Here is a 19,792-nt window from a genome sequence, read left to right on the forward strand (position 1 = left end):
GGGTTCACCCGGCCGCCCCCGCCCCCGCTAGAGCCGGCCTGCCGTTCAACTTGCCGCCTCGTGTCTCCCCTCGTCCGCGTTTGATTAGTCCCAAATCCCAAGCCTTCTCCTGTTTAGTGTCTGGGGCTCCTCTCTGTCTGACTTTCTCCATTAGAGCACAATCCATCTCTCTTAACCCTCTTCTCCGGCTCGCCCCTGCCCCGGCTCTTTCCAGAGCGGGATGTCGCTCGGAGGCTATCGGCCCGGCCGGACGTCCAGAGAGAAGGATGGAGGGTCGGTGAGGCGGCGCGGGAACTGGTGGCGGGCGGGGTCAAAGTTCCAGCAAGTTGGACTTGACGGGGTGTTTGTGTTGCGGCACTTATAAATACGTATAAATCGCTCATGAATACGATTTGATGAATAAATGGATGACTGGGGCACATTTTACGTGTTCCACCTCCGGTGGGGGACCGTGACTGACCCAATTTGCTTGTATCCACCCCAGCACTTAGTATAGTGCCTGGCACATAGTAAGTGCTTAGCAAATACCGCAACTATTATCATTATGATCATTACATTGTATAACCACAACTTGGAGAATATCACGGGGTCAAAACCCACGCTATAGATCTCTCTTCCCCACGGGAACCACAACTAGCATGGATATGCTTGACAGTTTTAAATCTCCCCTGCATTATCTGACTCCTCATGCTACTGAAGCGCTACCCAGATCAGAAACCGTATTCTCCATTCTAGGACATCGTACAGTCCCGAGTGCCTAATACAGTGTTCTGAGCGCTGTAAGTGCTCAGTAAATACCTCTGATTGTTTAATATCTTTTACCACTGGATAATATTCCAGAACAACTCGCATAAGGAGGCAAAAAACATCACCACTCCGCTCCTTGTCTTATTTTTCTCCCTCCCACATTTCATTGCCAAGCAGACCTCTCTATTTTGCAGATAGCTTGATCCATTTGAATCTCATTTTTGGTCTGGGTAAAAGCAAACCCAATCTGTACTCATTAGAGAAACTCAGAGTGACAGCCACTGAAAATACAGTCCTATTAACAAAGCCAGCCTCCAACTAATTATTATCTAAGCTGTCAGGTTTATGGAATTGTGGCAAAGTACGTTTTCTCTGGGATTCGGAAATTTTCCGGATCTTAGGGCTGTAGCTCTCAGGTCACGGGGGAATGGATATTTTGGCGATTTTTCCTGGTTTGTTTTTCAATTCCCGCAGAGAAGGGCAGGGGGTATCGGGCTGTAGAAAAAGCACTCAGACACTAGAGCTGTAGATGTTGAAAGGAGCCGGGAGTCCTTTTGAGTGCCCTCTTAGTCCTTTTTTTAAATTTTGTGGTATTTGTTAAGCTCTTATTATGTACCAGACACAGTATTAATCGCTGGGTTAGATATAAAGTAATCAGGTTGGACACAGTCTCTGTCCCACATAGGACTCACAGTCTTCATCCTCATTAAGCACCCAGTACAGTGCTCTGCACACAGTAAGTGCTCAATAAATTTGATTGAATGAATTTTACAGACGAGGGAATCGAGGCACAGAGAGGTTAAGCGTCTTGCCCAAGGACACAGATCAGACAAGTGACGATGACGATGGTATTTGTTAAGCGCTTACTATGTGCCAAGCACTGTTCTAAGCGCTGGGGAAGATACAAAGTTATCGGGTTGTCCCGTGTGAGGCTCACAGTCTTAATCCCCATTTTACTGATGAGGTAACTGAGGCATAGCGAAGTGAAGTGACTGGCCCAAAGTCACACAGCTGTCAAGCGGCGGAGCCGGGATTAGGGCCCGCGGCCTCCGACTCCTTAACCCCTGCTCTTTCCACTAAGCCACGCTGCTCTTCTGGCAGAGCAAGTGGCAGAGTCAGGATTAGAACCCAGGTCCTTCTGACTCCCAGGACTGTGCTCTCTCCACTAGGCCACGCTGCTTCTCAAGTCTTCTTTCCTGATCTTTCTGTGGAATTTCATAATAATAATAATAATAATAATAATAATAATAATGATGATGGTGTAAGTTCCTTGTGGTCAGGAAATGCATCTATTGACTCTTCTCTCTCTTCTCCCAAGCACTCATTACCTGTTCTCCTCCTTAGACTTCAGTCAATCGCATTTATTGAGCACTTGTGAGCAATATACTAAGCGCTTGGGAGAGTACAATATAACAGACACAATCCCTTCCCACAACGAGCTTACAGTGTAGAGGGGGAGACTGTGAACCCCATATGTGACCTGATGATCTCTTATCTAGCCCAGCGTTTAATACATTGCTTTGCAGCCAACCTCCACACAAAACAAAAACTTCTCGCTCTAGGCTTCGAAGCAACTTCTCACTCTAGGCTTCGAGGCCGTCCATCCCCTCGCCCCTTCCTACCTCTCCTCCCTTCTCTCTTTCCACCGGCCACCCCGCACGCTCCGCTCCTCCGCCGCCCACCTCCTCGCCGTCCCCCGGTCTCGCCCGTCCCGCCGTCGACCCCCGGGCCGTGTCCTCCCGCGGTCCCGGAACGCCCTCCCTCCTCGCCTCCGCCCAACCCGTTCTCTTCCCCTCTTCAAAACCCTACCTAGAGCTCACCTCCTCCGAGAGGCCTTCCCACACTGAGCTTCCCCTTTTCCCTCTGCTCCCTCTGCTCCCCCTCCATCCCCCCTTCACCTCCCCTCAGCTAAGCCCTCTTTTCCCCCCTTTCCCTCTGCTCCTCCCCATCTCCCGTCCCCTCCCCTCGGCACCGTACTCGTCCGCTCGACTGTATTTTATCTGCATCACCCTATTTATTTGGTTAATGAGAAGTACATCACCCTGATTCTATTTATCTGCTATTGTTTTAATGAGATGTTCTTCCCCTCGATTCTATTTACTGCCATCGTTCTCGTCCGTCCGTCTCCCCCGATTAGACCGTGCTCCCGTCAAAGGGCAGGGACCGTCTCTATCTGTTACCGATTTGTCCATTCCAAGCGCTTAGTACAGTGCTCTGCACATAGTAAGCGCTCAATAAATACTATTGAATGAATGATGAATAAGCACTTAATGGATACCACAACTACGATTATTCTTATTAGTACACTGCTCTGCACACAGTTAAGCATTCAAAAGATATAATTGATAAACTGATATTTGTTTAGCGCTTATTCTATGCCAAATGCCGTCGTAATAGTAGGGTTAATAATAGTAAGAGTGGTGGTTATAGTATTGTTAGTAATAATATTAATAGTAGGAATTGTAATAGTAATAATAGTGGCTGTAATAATAGAAAAGAGGCAGCATTGCCCAGTGGAAAGAGCCTGGGAATCAGAGGATCTGGATTCTAATCCCGGCTCTGCCAATTGTCTGCTGCGTGACCTCGGGCAAGTCATTTAACTTCTCTGTGCCTCGGTTTCCTCAACTGTCACATGGGGATCTAAAACCCCTTCTCTCTCCTACTTAAACTGTACGCCCCATGTGAGACAGGGACTGCGTCCGACCTGATTAACTTGTCTCTTCCCCAGGGCTTGAACGGTGCCTGACCCACAGTAAGCGCTTAATAAATGCCATAGAGAAATACATAAAACAGATCTAAGAAGCATAAGGACAAATGACAAATTCTTTAGTGTTCCAGAAGCCGGCAGTCCAGGGGAACGTCAGCGAGCCCGGTAGCCCGTCTCAGCTTGAGATGAGAAAGGGAAAAAGGGAAATGGGAAACTGCCGATGGAATCCCGGAGGCGACAATTAGTTCAGATCCTCCTCAGAGGGTTTGTGACGGAGTTTCTCACAAGAGGCTATTAAGAAAATTCCCCGTGAATAGACCCCAGGTAAGAGGTGCGGAGGAGACCAGACATAAGTAACCAGCTCTCCGACCTGGCCTAGCGGGTAGAGCACCGGCCCGGGAGTCAGAAGACCTGGGTTCTAATCTGGACTCCTCCACTTGTCTGCTTTGTGACCTTGGGCAAGTCACTTCACGTCTCTGGGCCCCGGTTCCCTCATGTGCAAAACGGGGATTCAATATCGGTTCTCCCTCCTGCTTTGATTGTGAGTCCCATGTGGGACCTGATTATCTCGACTTCACTCAATCGTATTTATTGAGCGCTTACTGTGCGTATAGTCCTGTATTCATTCATTCAGTAGTATTCATTCATTCATTCATTCATTCGATAGTATTTATGGAGCGCTTACTATGTGCAGAGCACTGTACCAAGCGCTTGGAATGTACATTTTGGCAACAGTTAGAGAAAATCCCTGCCCAATGATGGGCTCGCGGTCTAAATGGGGAAAACTAAGTGCTTGAGAGAGGACAACAACAAACACATTCCGAGAAGAAGCGTGACTTAGTGGAAAGAGCACAGGTTTGGGAATCAGAGGTCATGGGTTCTTATCCCAGATCCCCCATTTGTCAGCTGTCTGACTCTGGGCAAGTCACTTCACTTCTCTGGGCCTCAGTTACCTCATCTGTAAAATGGGGATTATGACTGTGAGCCTGGGACAACCTGATTACCTTGTATCTCCCTCAGTCTTTAGAACGGTGCTCGGCACATAGTAAGCACTTAATAAATACCATGATTATTATTATTCCCGACCCCCAATGAGCTCACAGTCTAGAGCGCTTTCCTCAGTGTGGCCCCCTCCCATTCATTCATTCAGTAGTATTTACTAGGCACCTACGGTGCAGAGAACTGTTCTAAGCGCTTGGGAGAGGACAGTAGAACAGAACGGACACACACTGTTCAGAAGGAGCTTCACCGCCCCACCCCATCGGGATGTGCTGTCCGGGGCCTGATTCACCCTTCGGAGCCTGGGGCCTTGAGTTCTTCGTCCGGCCTTCACCGGCCGCCGGGCGCGGAGAAAAAAGTCCACCCCAGTGAGTGACACGTAATAAGGGCTTAACCAATACCATAATTATTATTATTGTTGCTGTTAAGAGGTGGATGGGAAAGTTCAGAGAGATGGGCACTGCTCAGGAGGGCAGAAGCGGAAACCCTCGGGGTGATCGTGAAGCCGGAGCGCGACCTAACTACCGTGGTTTTAAAGATTGATTCCGCCAGGGACCACTGAACTAAGAATCCCTGGGGGTCCTAGTTCACAACTCAGTTGGACAAATGGGGAGCGGCCAACCCAGGCAGAGCCTGACCCAAGAGGTGACCATCCTGCTTCGTCCCAGAGGGCAAGGATTTGCAGCGGGAGTGCTGAGGCTCATGGAGAATACCCGGGCCAGATATTAAACCACGATGAGAGTGAGGGTGACCAATCGAACGAACAATCGGTCGTATGTACGGAGCACTTGGGTGCAGAGCACTGTCCTGAGCGCTTGGGAGAGTAAAATATAACAGAGTTGGTAGACACGTTCCCTACCCGCAAGGAGCTCACTGGTTAGGAGGGGAGACTGACGTAAATAGAAATAAATTACGGATATGGACGTAAGTCCTATGAGGCTGAGGGAGGGGTGAATAAAGGGAGAAAATCCAAGTGCGAGGGCGACGCAGCAGGGAAAGGGAGAAGAGCTAAAGCGGGCTTAGTCTTGGAAGGCCTCTTGGAGGAGATGTGCTTTTAATAAGGCTCTGAAGGTGGGGAGAGTCATCGTCTGTTGGATGTGAAGAGGGAGGGGCTTCCGGGCCAGAGACATTAGGTGGACGAGGAGTCGGCGGTGAGACTGTGAGCTCGCTGTGGGCAGGAATGTGACGGTTTGTAATATCGTACTCTCCCAAGTACTTAATATGGTGCTTTACACGCAGAAAGAGCTCAGTAAATACGATTGGATTAATGTTTGAATGAGATGAGGCCCTCCTGAAGTCGTCCCGTGACATTGTGATGTCTGCAGTGTCTCTGTGGCTGGGCCCCGCCCGAGCCCCCGTAGCCTTCAGAGTCCTCCCCCTGGATCGGGCCTTGGACCGCGGAGGCCGGGTGAAGGGGTGAAACCCACGCCAACTTCCCTGCCGTGACCGCAGACACAATTTCCTTTAAATCTTCCCTGAGCTCCTCCGGCAAGCCACGCCGCACTGGAAACAACTGACGGTTCGGTGACAGAAAATAAAGGGAAATTGTAGCCTAGGGTCTCCCTAGTGAAGGGAAGCGTTAACCCAAACCCTAAATACTACATGTCTTTTCCGTGTCGCATGCAGAAGTAGGGCGGAGATATGATTTGACAATAGCACTCGGTCATACCGTCGCTCTCCCCTCCTTCCAAGCCGTATCGGAGGCACATCTCCTCCAAGAGGCCTTCCCCGACTAAACCCCCACTTCTCCCTCTCCCTTCCGCACCGCCCTTGCTTTTGGATTTATTCCCTTTAATTCACCCTTCCCTCAGCCCCACAGCACTTACGTCCGGAGAAGCAGCGTGACCTAGCGGATAGAGCACGGGCCTGGGGGTCAGCAGGTCATGGGTTCTAATCCCCGTCCCTCCTCCTGTCTGCTGTGTGACCTCGGGGAAGTCGCTTCACTTCTCTGGGCCTCGGTTACCTCATCCGTAAAATGGGGATTGAGACCGTGAGCCCCAGGTGGGACAGGAAATGGGTCCAACCTGATTTACTTGTCTCTTCGTGCCTGACATGAAATAGGAGGTTAAAAAATGCCATCATTTATAGCCATGATTTATTTATTTCTATTAATGTCTGTCTCCCCTTCTAGACTGTAAACTCCTTGTGGGTAGGGAACATGTCTACCGACTCTGTTCTACTGAACTCTCTCAAGCACTAAGTACAGCGCTCTGAACAGAGTAAGCCCTCAGTAAATACCCCTGATTGACTGATTTTAATGATAACGATGATGGTATTTGTTAAGTGCCTACTATGTGCCAAGCACTGTTCTAAGCGCAGAGGCTTAGAGTGGGAGTCGGAAGAACGCTGACCTTGTCCCGGCTCCACCACCCACATGCTGAGTGTTGAGAAGCAGCGTGGCTCAGTGGAAAGAGCCCGGCCTTGGGAGTCAGAGGTCATGGGTTCTAATCCTGACTCCGCCGCTTGTCAGCTGTGTGACTTTGGGCCCGTCATTTCACTTCCCTGGGCCTCTGTGACCTCATCTGTAAAATGGGGGTGAAGACTGCGAGCCCACGTGGGACAAACTGATCACCTTTTATCCCCCCCAGCGCTTAGAACAGTGCTTTGTACATAGTAAGCGCTTGACAAATGCCAACATTATTATTATTAGTATTATTATGAGTGACCTTGGACAAGTCACTTAACTCCCTTTCCTTATTTGCAAAATGGCTTTCAGAGACCTCCTCTCCCTCCACTCTAGATTACGACCGCAGGTGGGACAGGGATGGCGTCTGAGCTGATCATCTTGTGTCTACCCTAAATGCTTTGGCCCACGGTAAATTCTTAATAAATTCAAAACTAATTAAGGGGAGTAGTTTTTCTAATGCCCCAAAGAATAATTAATGGATAGAATTTACAACCTCTGGGGATGACTACATCAAATACCTTCAAATACCTTCACACCTCACAAACCACTGCTTTTCCTATGGAAGTGTTTGAAAACGCTGCTGCTTTAAAACTCTGTTTTTAGTTTATTTTAGCTTCTTTCACCTTCGCCAGATTGTGAGGTCGTTGAGGGCAGGGATCCTGTGTACTTCCTCTGTTGCACTCTCCCAAGCGTGGAGTCCAGTACACACAGGAAGTGCTCCAGGGAAGCAGCGTGGCTCAGTGGAAAGAGTCCGGGCTTGGGAGTCAGAAGTCATGGGTTCGAATCCCGGCTTTGCCACCGGTCAGCTGTGTGACTGTGGGCAAGTCACTTCACTTCTCTATACCTCAGCTACCTCATCTGTCAAATGGGGATTGACTGTGAGCCTCACGTGGGACGACCCGATGACCCTGTATCTCCCCCAGCGCTTAGAACAGTGCTCTGCACACAGTAAGCGCTTAACAAATACCAACATTATTACTATTACTTTCTTGCTTAATTGCTCAATGGATCGAATGAACCCTCTGAACTGTAAACTCACTGTGGGTAGGGAACGTGTCTACCAGTTTGGTTATATCGTACTCCCGAGCGGTTAGTACAGTGCGCTGCACATCGCAAGTGTGGAGAAGCAGCGTGGCTCGGCGGAAAGAGCCCGGGCTTGGGAGTCAGAGGTCGTGGGTTCTAATCCCGGCTCCGCCACTTGTCAGCTGTGTGACTTTGGGCCAGTCACTTCTCTGTGCCTCAGTTACCTCTTGTGGAAAATGGAGATTAAGACTGTGAGCCCCACGTGGGACAAGCTGATTACCTTGTATCTGCCCCAGTGCTTAGAACGGTGCTTGGCACATAGTAAGCGCTTAACAAATACCATTATTATTATTACCACTACTAATAATAAGTACAGGTGATTGATCGATTGACTGATGGGTACCATAGTGAGGTTCAGAGAAAGACGTGGTTAGGAAATGAACGCTCAGTGGGGAGGAGGAAGAAGGTAAGAGTCGGTTCCTCCGATCCTGTCGTTCTGCTCCTCTTGCCGAGAGGAGAGGAGTGGGGTTCAGATTTCTTCTTTTCTCTCTCACATTTGGTCAATAAGAGGTCAGCAGAGATGGAACCTGGAAACTCCTTGAAGCAACGAGGCCTAGTGGAAAGAGCACAGACCTGGGACTCAGAAGAGCTGGGTGCTAATTCTGACTCTACCACGGGTCTGCTGTGTGACCTTGGGCAAGTCACATCGCTTCCTCTGGGCCTGTTACCTCATCTGTAAAATGGGAATTAAATCCTACTCCCGCCGCTATCTAGACTGTGGCACAGGGCCTATGTCTGACCAAATTATCTTGTGTCTACAGGGATTGGCAAATAGAAAGTGCTTGACAAACTGTGGACATACAACGCCTTGGTGGCTTTCTTTCGGCTGAAAGTTCCCAAAATCCCTTGCAGCATTTTATTTTCAAGTCAAAAGCTCCCTTTTTTTTCCAGAGGATGTGTGGGAGTGGAAAGACTCTCCCAGGGGGGAAATATTGCTCCGTACGCATCACAGTTTTGAGAGTTGGAGCTGAGGCGCGGGGATGAAATTTCGGAGACAGTTTCGTTGGGCTTTGGCAGGGTTTCGCAAAAGCAGCAATTAGGAGGCACTGACTAAAGACTAGTTCTCTCCGGGCCTTCATCAATGTCGCCGCACCAGCAACTCTGGCAGTCTTCTCCGCCATTCGACCCGCTAATCAGTTTATTTCCTGTTTTCGTCCTTCAGACTATTTTTTACCTTCCTCACACAGAAAGTCCCCCTTTTTTCTCTTCTTTTTAGTAATTAATAATAATAATAATGATTGTGGTATTTATTAAATGCCTACTATGTCCCGGGTCCTATGCTAAGCACCCTCCTAGGGTCATTCATTCATTCAATAGTATTTATTGAGCGCTTACTATGTGCAGAGCACTGTACTAAGCACTTGGAATGTACAAATTGGCAACAGATAGAGACAGTCCCTGCCCTTTGACGGGCTTATAGTCTAATCGGGGGAGACGGACAAAACAATAGCAATAAAATAGAGTTTCCAGGACTCTACCAGTCTCGACTACGGGAAGGGCAGTCAAGCAGAGGTCTGCCCATTCCATTCCTGGCTTGGCCAGTGGCTAGCGAGGGGCAGGCCATCGGCTACGAGTCAAAACTCACCTGCGCTGGGCAGCAGCGGCACGGGAGAGAGTCGAGGGCGGAGACTCGAGTTTACCGTGCGGAAGGAGGCAGGGGTAAACCGCTTCCGGATTTTTACCAAGAAAACCCTATAGATCCACTACCAGAAAGATTGCGGATGGAGGTGGGATGTTCTAGGAGAGATGCGTCCATGGTGTCGCTATGGGTCGGAGACGACTCGACAGTTAAGACAAGACTATACTAAGCACTGGCGTGGATGAGAAGTAATCCGGGTTGGACACAGTCCCTGTCCCGTGTGGAGCTCATAGTCTCCATTCTCATTTTACGGATGAGTTTAATGAGGCCCAGAGAAGTAAACTGACTTGCCAAAGGTCACACGGCAGACACGTGAAGGAGCCGGGATTAGAACCTATGACCTCCTGACTCCCAGGCCTGCTCTTTCAGGGCAGTTGTTGTTTTTTCAGGGCTGGCTTAAAGCAGAGTCAGGGGAGGGTCTGGCCTTGGGAGAATGCAGAAAAGAAAACAGAAAATCGAACGGGCAGATCTGATGCTGATAATAACGATGGTAATAATCACGATAGTATTTGTTAAGCACTTACTTTGTGTCAGGCACTGTACTAAGCACTGGGGTAGATACAAGATAATCTGGTCGGACACAGTTCCTGACCCGCATGGGACTTTAAATCCCCATTTTACAGGAGGTAACTGAGGCCCAGAGAAGTGAAGTGACTTGCCCACGGTCACACAGCAGACACGTGGCAGATCCGGGGTTAGAATCCACATCCTTCTGACTCCCGGGGCCGGCCTCTATCCGCTAAGCCACGCTGCTTCTTGTGGGCAAGGAGTGCGTGTTGTTCTTCTTTTGTCCTTCCCAAGTGCTTAGTACAGTGCATCGTATTCGATAGTGCGCTCGGTACGTACCGTTATTTCCACCACCCCACAGCCACATAGCCATCCATTCTCACTGGCCGCTTGAGAGACAAATACGCCTTGTAGAATTAAATCCAATTTGTATTTTAATTCTCCTGGGGAAACCCCCTGGCTTCAAGACCAAAATACGACGCCAAAGTCTACGAATTAATTTGAACTGCAAAAGCCGAGGAGGTTTCATACTTTTGTCTTGGCTCCATTCTTCGATTTTTGTTTTCTTTCTCACTTTGGGTGCAGAGAAAGCAGCCAGACTTAAAGAACTGTGCGAGCCAGGCTAATTTATTGAAACTATATTCTGGCTCTGATCCAACATAAAGCAGAGTCTATTTGACAAGGAACTCCAAAATAAGGGACTGAAAATTGAGTTGTGTGGTAAACAAATGAGAATAATAAAAAAATCCCTCAATGGATTTTGGAATAATCCTTCATTATTGAGGGATAGAACCGATCCTTCTCTGAACTACGTGCTTGCCGGTCCCCCGCCGTTGAGATGTACGTCCCACAAAGAGGTCTGAACTAAATAGGAGCCTGTTTTTTGGGGGTGGTGTAATAGGGGGGTTCTGATTGCCTCATGGTAACCTGCAAAACCTTCCAATAAGTGGATTGAAATAAGACACTCTCGTAATAATAATCAAAATGTTGGTATTTGTTAAATACTTACTATGTGCAAAGCGCTGCACATAAGCACTGGGGAGGATACAAGGTGATCAGGTTGTCCCACGTCGGGCTCACAGTCTTAATCCCCATTTTACAGATGAGGGAACTGAGGTTCAGAGAAGTCAAGTGACTTGCCCAAAGTCACACAGCTGACAAGCGGCTGAGCCAGGATGCATCTAGACTGTAGGCTCATTGTGGGCAGGGAATATGTCTTTTTTATTGTTGCATCATACCCTCCCAAGCGCTTAGTACAGTGCTCTGCACACAGTAAGTGCTCAGTAAATACGACTGAATGAATCCTCTGAACCGAGGTTCGATGGGCAGCTCACCAAGGGCGGGGATAGAGCTTTCTATCCCTATTATTCTCTTCCCACAGTGTTCTGTCACCAGTAGATGTTCAATAAATGCTATTGATCGATCGATTCATTCAATTATTATTGGGCATTTACTGTGTGCAAAGCGCTGTACTTAGCGCTTAGGAGAGTCCAACAGAACAATAAACAGACGACGACGAGCTCACAGTCTAGAGACGAGCTTATGGTTTAGAGATCGATCGACTGATTGAAGGTTTGGGATGAAGGCCGCCGATCAGATTTAATTTCCACAGGGGGCCTGTCGGAGGTTTTTGTTTTGGCCACTTCGATTGGTCGTGTTTTGGGGGGACCTCTCCCTCTCCCACTTCTCATTCAGCCGCCGAGGCCTCTAGGAAAGATCATGGAGGCGGGAGGCGGGAGGTCCAGGTTCTAATCCCGGTTCTGCCCCTTGCCTGCTGTGTAACTGTGGGTGAGTTACCTAACCTCTCTGTACCTCAGGAAATGTGTCTGTTATAAGGTTATATTGTAGTCTCCCAAGCACTTAGGATAGTGTTCTGCACACGGTAAGTGCTCAGTAAATACGATTGACCCAACTTTAGATTGCAAACCCCGTGTAGGATAGGGATCTTGTCTAATCTGATGATCTCATTTCTACCTGATTGCTTAGTACAGTGCTAGGCACCATGTAAATGGTTAATAAATATCATCACCATAATCATCACTATTCTGCAGCTCTCTCCCACCCCCAAACGAAAGCATCAATAGAGTGGTGCATTAATGACATGCGAAGCCTCGTGAAAGTTAAAACCATTTAAAAAAAAAAATATGAAACGCTCATTTACCCGGAACTAATTAGGCAGAGCAGCAATTCTGCTTTTTGAAAGTCCAATATGCCAATTCCTGAAAGGACATTTCTTTCAGATTATTTTGAATGATCTCTTAATTGTTGCAGGGAAGAGATAGTTATCTCACAGACATCAATCATTCAGTCGATAGTATTTATTGAACACTCCTCCAGACTTTGTATGTGTCTGTTGAGTAGTTATTATTATTTATAATAATGATATATTTGTTAAAGGGAACGGATCTACCGACTCTGTTGTATTGTACTCTCCCAAGCGCTTAGTGCAGGGCCCTGCACACAGTAAGTGCTCAATAAATTTGATTGATTGATTAAGCACTTATTTTATGTCAAGCTACGTGCTAAACACTGGGGTAGATACAAGTTAATCAGGCTGCACAGAGTCCCTGATCCACATAGGGCTCACAGGCTAAGTAGGAAGGTGAACAAGTATTGAATCCCCATTTTACGGAGAAGTGAAGTGACTCCCCCAGGATCACACAGCAGAGAAGTGGCAGAGCCGGGATTAGAACCCAGGTCCTCTGACTGCTAGAACTGTGCTCTTTCCACTAAGCCACGCTGCTAAGTGGATATTGGCTTGATGTAATGTAGGAAAGTGATGCTTAATCAGGCAAGGCTCCCTGGAGGAGGAAGGCTTTCAGGAGGGCTTTGAAGCTGTGGTCTGGAAAGCCCTAATGGATAGAACCCGGGCCTGAGAGTCAGAAGGTCCTGGGTTCTAATCCCGGGTCCTGTCACTTGTCTGCTGTGCGACCTTGGGCAAGTCTTCTTTCTGCCTCTGTTTCCTCCTCTGTTTAATGGGGATTAAGACTGTGAGCCTCATGTGGGACATAATAATAATAATAATAATAATAATAATAATAATGTTGGTATTTGTTAAGCGCTTACTATGTGCAGAGCACTGTTCTAAGTGGTGGGGGAGAATCAGGGGAATCAGGTTGTTCCACGTGAGGTTCACAGTCTTCATCCCCATTTTCCAGATGAGGTCACTGAGGCCCAGAGAAATGAAGTGACTCGCCCACAGTCACACAGCTGACAAGTGGCAGAGCGGGGATTCGAACCCATGACCTCTGACTCCCAAGCCCGGGCTCTTTCCACTGAGCCACGTTGCTTCTCTAATAATAATAATTGTGGTATTTGTTAAGAGCTTAGCGTGTACCAGACACCATCCTAAGTGCTGGGATGGATACAAACAAATCGGTTTGGACACACAGTCCCTGTCCCTCATGGGGCTCACAGTCTTAATCCCCATTTTACAGATGGGGTTACTGAGTCAAGGAGAAGTGAAGTGACTTGCCTAAGGCCACACAGCAGACAAATGGTGGAGCGGGAATTAGAACCCATGACCTTCTGACTCCCAGCCCCGAGCTCTCTCCACTATGCCATGCTGCTGTGCCCAGCCTCGTAACTACTCCAGCATGTAGTATAGTGCCTGGCACATAATAAGAACTTAAGAAATACCAAAATGCACACACACACACACACACAAAATGAAAAGGGAGGAAATTCTGGCAAATCATTCCCATCAATAGGGCATTTCATGACCCCCAAGGAGCTCAATGTCAGCTGTAGATATAGAGATTTCACTGCCAACTTCCTCTTCCCGGTGATTTATATAGCTGTTAAAACAAAACCAGTCCAAGAATTGGCCCCAAGGTGACCTCAATCAATCATTCGATCAGTGAATCCATGCTATTTATTGCATACTTACTGGGTGCCATCTACTGTCCAAAGCACTTGGGAAAGAACAGTGCGATAGAGTTGGTAGACATGATCCCTGCCCTCTAGTTAGCTCTGTCCATTTTTCCATCCTGAAGAGTCCTTATTTATTTCTATCTTTTAGCCGGATTTCGATTCTGACCGAACCTGCCCTTCGATTCCAGGATTGCTATGACGTTTTCACAGTCTTTAGTGTGGAAACCTGTCATATGATTTTGGAAAATCTAAATCTATTACGTCTGCCAGGCCACGCGTTTCTTCAGTGGGCACCAGCAGACTAGCGAGGCAAGATTTCGCTTTACAGAAAACCATATTTTCTTACTTGAGTCTCCAAAGTGCTCAGTTCAGTGTTTAGCAAACAACAGGAGCTCAAGAAATCCCTAACAGATTAAGTTCCTTGTTCTAAAATTAAGGATTGAGTCTACTAATCTGTCCAGTGTGGAAGTGAGATTTAATTCCCAAGATCACTTCTGGAATCCTTTGCAGGTGTAGGGGGCACACTGGCAATCCATCAGCGTGGTGGACATTTGTAACGATAGGCTACACACTTGCCAAGAGTTCTCAACTTCCTCTCCAAAATCCTTCGGAACATTTGGGCAGGTGCTGTCTGGTCCCGGTGATTTATTGATATCCGGTGATTTATTTACACTGAGCACTTTAAAAACGGAGTGACTTGCTTCTCCCACTTGCAGATTTTTATGAGACCTTAGTGTCATCGAAGTCCCTGAATAAATTTTGCTCCTCTCCCAGTTACTTGTGCTGATCTATGCTTCCCTATGCATTATTCACCAGGAATAATATTTCATATCGGTGTCCGCTACACACTGTTATAAGCCTCAGTGTGTGTTATTGTCCATCTGGCAATTTTCTTTTTATTGGGATGAATTTTAACTTTGCCCTCTTTCGTTATACGTTCAAGGCTCCTTCCTTTTTCGCGTCAGGTTTCAGCCGTTCTATTGGTTTCCATCCAATTTTCTTTGCCTTTTTTCACTCTCCTGTAAAAGCAAGCCTTTCCTCCCCAAGTCCATCATTTTTTAGATGATTGCACTTTCTGCACACACTCAGCGAGACCTGAAAGTTGGAATTATGAAATTCAGACCCTTTGGGCCTTCCAACTTCAACCTTGCGTATCCTGCCTGCCCGTGCTCCATTTCCCGGGATAATAACCCCTGACCCCTCAGACTCCTCGCCATCATCGAGGAGGGGACAATCTGAGATTGGTTTCAGGAGCCAGTTTTCTTCCTTTGTGTTTTCGGCTAATATCCGGGTCCCTGAGATCCCCAATATAATAATGGTGGTATTTGTTAAGCGCTTACTATGTGCAAAGCACTGTTCTAAGCGCTGGGGTAGATACAAGGTAATCAGGTTGTCCCACTTAGGGCTCACAGTCTTCATCCCCATTTTACAGATGAGGTCACTGAGGCACAGAGAAGTTAAGTGACTTGCCCAAAGTCACACAGCTGACAGGCGGCAGAGCCGGAATTCGAACCCATGACCTCCGACTCCCAAGCCCGGGCTCTTGCCACTAAGTCACGCTGCTTCTCACCTTGTCAGACACCACTGAAGCCTCTTTTAAATGTAAATTAAAGAAGAAGCTGCGTGGCCTAATGGAAACACCTCTAGGAGTCAGAGTCAGGGATCCTGGGTTCTAATCCCGACTCCACCACATGCCTGCTGTGCCCCCTTGGGCAAGTCACTTAACTTCTCGGTGCCTCAGTAACCTCGTCTGTAAAATGGGGATTAAATCCTACTCCTTGCTCCTTAGACTGTGAGCCCCATATTGGGAAGGGACTGTATCCAATCTGATGAATTTGTATCTACCCCAATGCTTAGAACAGTGCACAGGTATTATTATTATTAATTAAATCCACTTCCCCATCTGCCTTAAAGTCTGGGTAGGCGTATCAGAGAAGTTCAGCTTTATCCTGTTGTTCCCATCTTGACCGGGCGCTCTGGGGTGAACAATCTCGGACTTGGTTTTCTGTCATTAAGAGAAACTGTTTCATTCAGCTCTTGCAAACCACCTCTCCTGGGTCTCGATTCCAACTTTTCATCAGGGTGCCGGGAGCCTCCACACCTTAAACCCATTAAACCCTGCCCTAGTCTCTCTACCTCACCTCTGCTGCCCTCTCCCCATTTTTTTTAAATGGTGTTTTTTAAGCGCTTACTAGGCGCCAGGCACTGTACTAAGCACTGGAGTAGATACAAGCTAATCAGGCTGGACATGGTCCACCTCCCACAAGAGGCTCCTAGACTTAATCCCCATTTTACAGATGAGGAAACTGAGGCCCAGAGAAGTGAAGTGACTTGCCCAAGGTCACGCAACAGACAAGTGGAGGGAGCCGGAATGAGAACCCAGATCCTTCGGACTCCCAGACCCAGGTCCTATCCACTAGGCCGTGCTCCTTCTCCCCGGTTCTATTTGCTCGTGGGAAAGTTCACTGGGATTTTCATCGAGCAACAAGGAAAAGCGAACCAATCACCCCCTCCCCCAAGTTAGCTTTTAGCCCAACGTTTAGGCAGCGAGTGGAGTCTTTCTGGTTTAATTTAAAACAACACGCTCACCTCCTCCATCATTATTCAGGATAAACAATCTTTGGCGTCCCTCCGATTAATATTCAGATTGCGAAGCTCCCAGGAATACTCTACCGAAAAACCATTCTGTGTTGCATCCTAAATTGGACTTATCATCCGCTAGGCTTTCACTGATTAGGGGCTGATCATCTGAGATGAAGGAACCCATCTCCTTCGATTCCAGGTAGACAAAGAGTAGAGGAAACGAACATGATCCAGCATATTTCAAACCAATATCACCCTGCCCGTGGAGTGAGTTAAATAGCGTCTGGCTTCGATTCGGTTATCACAGCTGACAGACCGGATGTTTATCGTGATCGTGTCGACCCAATAAATGGATTCAATCTTAAAAGTCACGTGTAGAAACCCACCGGTTCTTAGCCTGAGTCTGGTCTTCTTTTTCTAAACGAGGAGGGCCAAGGGGAAAAAAAAATAATAATTACTTCTTTTCCCTCCCAACTCAGCTCAGGTCTTTACCACCTCATAAAATGGAATTCTAAACAGCTCTAGTTAATCAACATGTGGAAACTTTAGGATGCAACCCTAGGATGATAATGGCAGATTAAACTAAAGTTAATTTGCACAAGGCATTTACCATTTTTTTCTTTTTTACAGTATCTGCTACCTGCTTACTAGGTACCAGACGCTGTACTAAGCGTTGCGATAGATACAAACTGATCAGGTTGGACACAGTCCACATGGGGCTCACAGTCTCGATTCCCATTTTGCAGGTGAGGGAACTGATGCACAGAGAAGTTATGTTTTTGGCCAACGTCACACAGCGGGCAAGTGGCAGAGTCGGATTAGAACCCAGGTCCTTCTAACTCCCAGGCCTGAGCTCTGCCCACTAGTCCACGTTGCGTCTCTCTTAATTTACCTCCTAATTATTAAACACTTCGGCATCAAAAACTCTTCACACATATACCTTCAAGATATCTGATTCCAAAGCTCTCTGTGGCAGGGAACATTCTTCCAAATCTGTTATATTGTACTCTCCCAAGCACTTACTATAGTGTGCTGCATGTAGTAAGCGCTCAGTAAATACCATCGATCGGTTGATTGCTTGGAAGACAGTCCACAGCTCATTTTCCTCATCTGTAAAATGGGGATTTAATCCTATTCATTCAATTCAATCGTATTTATTAGCCGCTTACTGTGTGCAGGGCACTGTGGAAAATCCTCCTCCCTTCTATGTAGACTGTGAGCCTCATGAGGGACAAGGACTTTGTCCAACCTGATTATTTTTTTTTAGATGGTATTCGTTAAGTGCTTACTATGTATCAAACACTGTTCTAAGCAGGTGCAAGTTAAATAGGTCAGACACAGTCCCTGTCCCACACGAGGCTCACTGTCTAAGTAGGAGGGAGAACAGGCAGTCCCATTTTACAGTTGAGGAAACGGAGGCACAGAGAAGTTAAGTGATTTGCCCAAGATCCCGCAGCACACGATTGGCAGAGCTGGGATTAGAACCCAGGTCCGCCCGACTCCCAGGCCTGTGCCACCACTGGGCCTTCCTGCTTCTATCTTGTGTCTACCCGAGGGCTTAGCCCAGTGTTAGTCACGTAATAAGTGCTTAACGAGTACCATTAAAAACCAAAAAGAAATCCTCTGAATCTTTTAAATTATTGGTTCTTACAGAACACCCACCCATCTGTCCTTCTTGTCCTGAGATGTTTAATCACTGCCTTGTTAATGAGGTGTCCATCCCCTTGATTCGATTTATCGTCATAATGTGGTCTTGTTTTTGTTTCGTTCTGTTTTGCTCTGCCGTCCGTCTCCCCCGATTAGACCGTGAGCCCGTCACTGGGCAGGGACGGTCTCTATCTGCTGCCGAACTGTACACTCCCAAGCGCTTAGTCCAGTGCTCTGCACATAGTAAGCGCTCAATAAATACTACTGAATGAACGCCTTGCCATTCAGGTCCGAGAACCTGCCCCGCTTCCTTTGATGCCGGGGAAAAAACCTCTCTAACTTGACATCTGAAAGCTTTGATGCTTTGTTAAAACCCACGGGCGAGCCCACCAGCTGTGGGCTTGATTGAAATAGTTGGGATCTGATGATGGATCACTAAGGCTGGAGGTAAAACCTGTAGTTTTGAGGGTGTGAGCATTGTTCCTTGGTTAACTTTTATTATATTTCAGTTCCTTACTTTTCCTCCTTAGATGAACTCCTTCTCGTTATGTCGCACCCTCCCAAGTGTTTAGTAGAGGGCTCTGCACCCAGTAAACACTCAAATGCTACTGAGTGATTTAGAAAATTGATTCTCACAGGAGAGATGGGCTGGGGGGGGGGGGGGGGGAGATTGTACTGAGAATGGGTCTTGGAAATTGTCCTTTACAAATTCCGACTGAATCGATTTAATTTCATCAGATTTGATTTATTTGCTCTCACGCGTGATGGCAGAACCGAAAAACATGGCTGTGGGCCTGCCATCGGCCTAGTCACAAATCCCGTGTCCTAATCACAGCTCTGCCACTATTTCGCTGTGTGACCTTGGGTGAGCCACTTACCCTCTCTGCTTCTCAGTTTCCTCACCTGTAAAACACGGGTATTTTATCCCTTCCTCTTAGATTGTGAGCCCCGTGAGGGAGAAGAACTATGTCTGATCCGATAGTATTTTATCTACCCCAGCGCTTAGGACACAGTAAGCACTGAAAAAACACCACAAGTACTTTTATTTTTTATACATCCTCTCTTCACCTCTGAAACTACGAGTCCCATGTGGGAAAGGGATTATGTCTGACCGGATTATCTTGAACCTATCTTAATGTTTTACCACGTTGAGGTGTTGAATAAATACTATCGTCGTAAGTGTTACTGCTGGACATTCATCATTCAGTTTCTTTTTTTTTAATGGTATATGGGAGACGCTTACTAAGCGCCAGACCCTGTACTAAGCGCTGGGGTAGATACAAGATAAGCAGGTTGGACACAGTCCATGTTCCACTTGGGGCTCACAGCTTTAATCCCCATTTTACAGATGAGGTAAGTGAGGCCCAGAGAAGATAAGTGATTTACCCAAGACAACATAATTGGCAGAGCCAGTATTAGAACCCAGGACCCCTGACTCCCAGGCCCGTCCTCTTTCCAGTAGCTCATGCCGCTTTATTGAGGGTTCTGGTTCGGTTTATAATTTTCTGGCTTTCCTAGTCTGGGGGCAGAGGGAACGAAGTTATGAATGACAAAAGCAGAGGTTGAGGTTTTGCAAAAGCCTGGAAAGAATTGGTTTTCG

The sequence above is a fragment of the Ornithorhynchus anatinus genome, chromosome 9 (genome assembly GCF_004115215.2).
Source record: "Ornithorhynchus anatinus isolate Pmale09 chromosome 9, mOrnAna1.pri.v4, whole genome shotgun sequence".
Lineage (NCBI taxonomy): Eukaryota > Metazoa > Chordata > Mammalia > Monotremata > Ornithorhynchidae > Ornithorhynchus > Ornithorhynchus anatinus.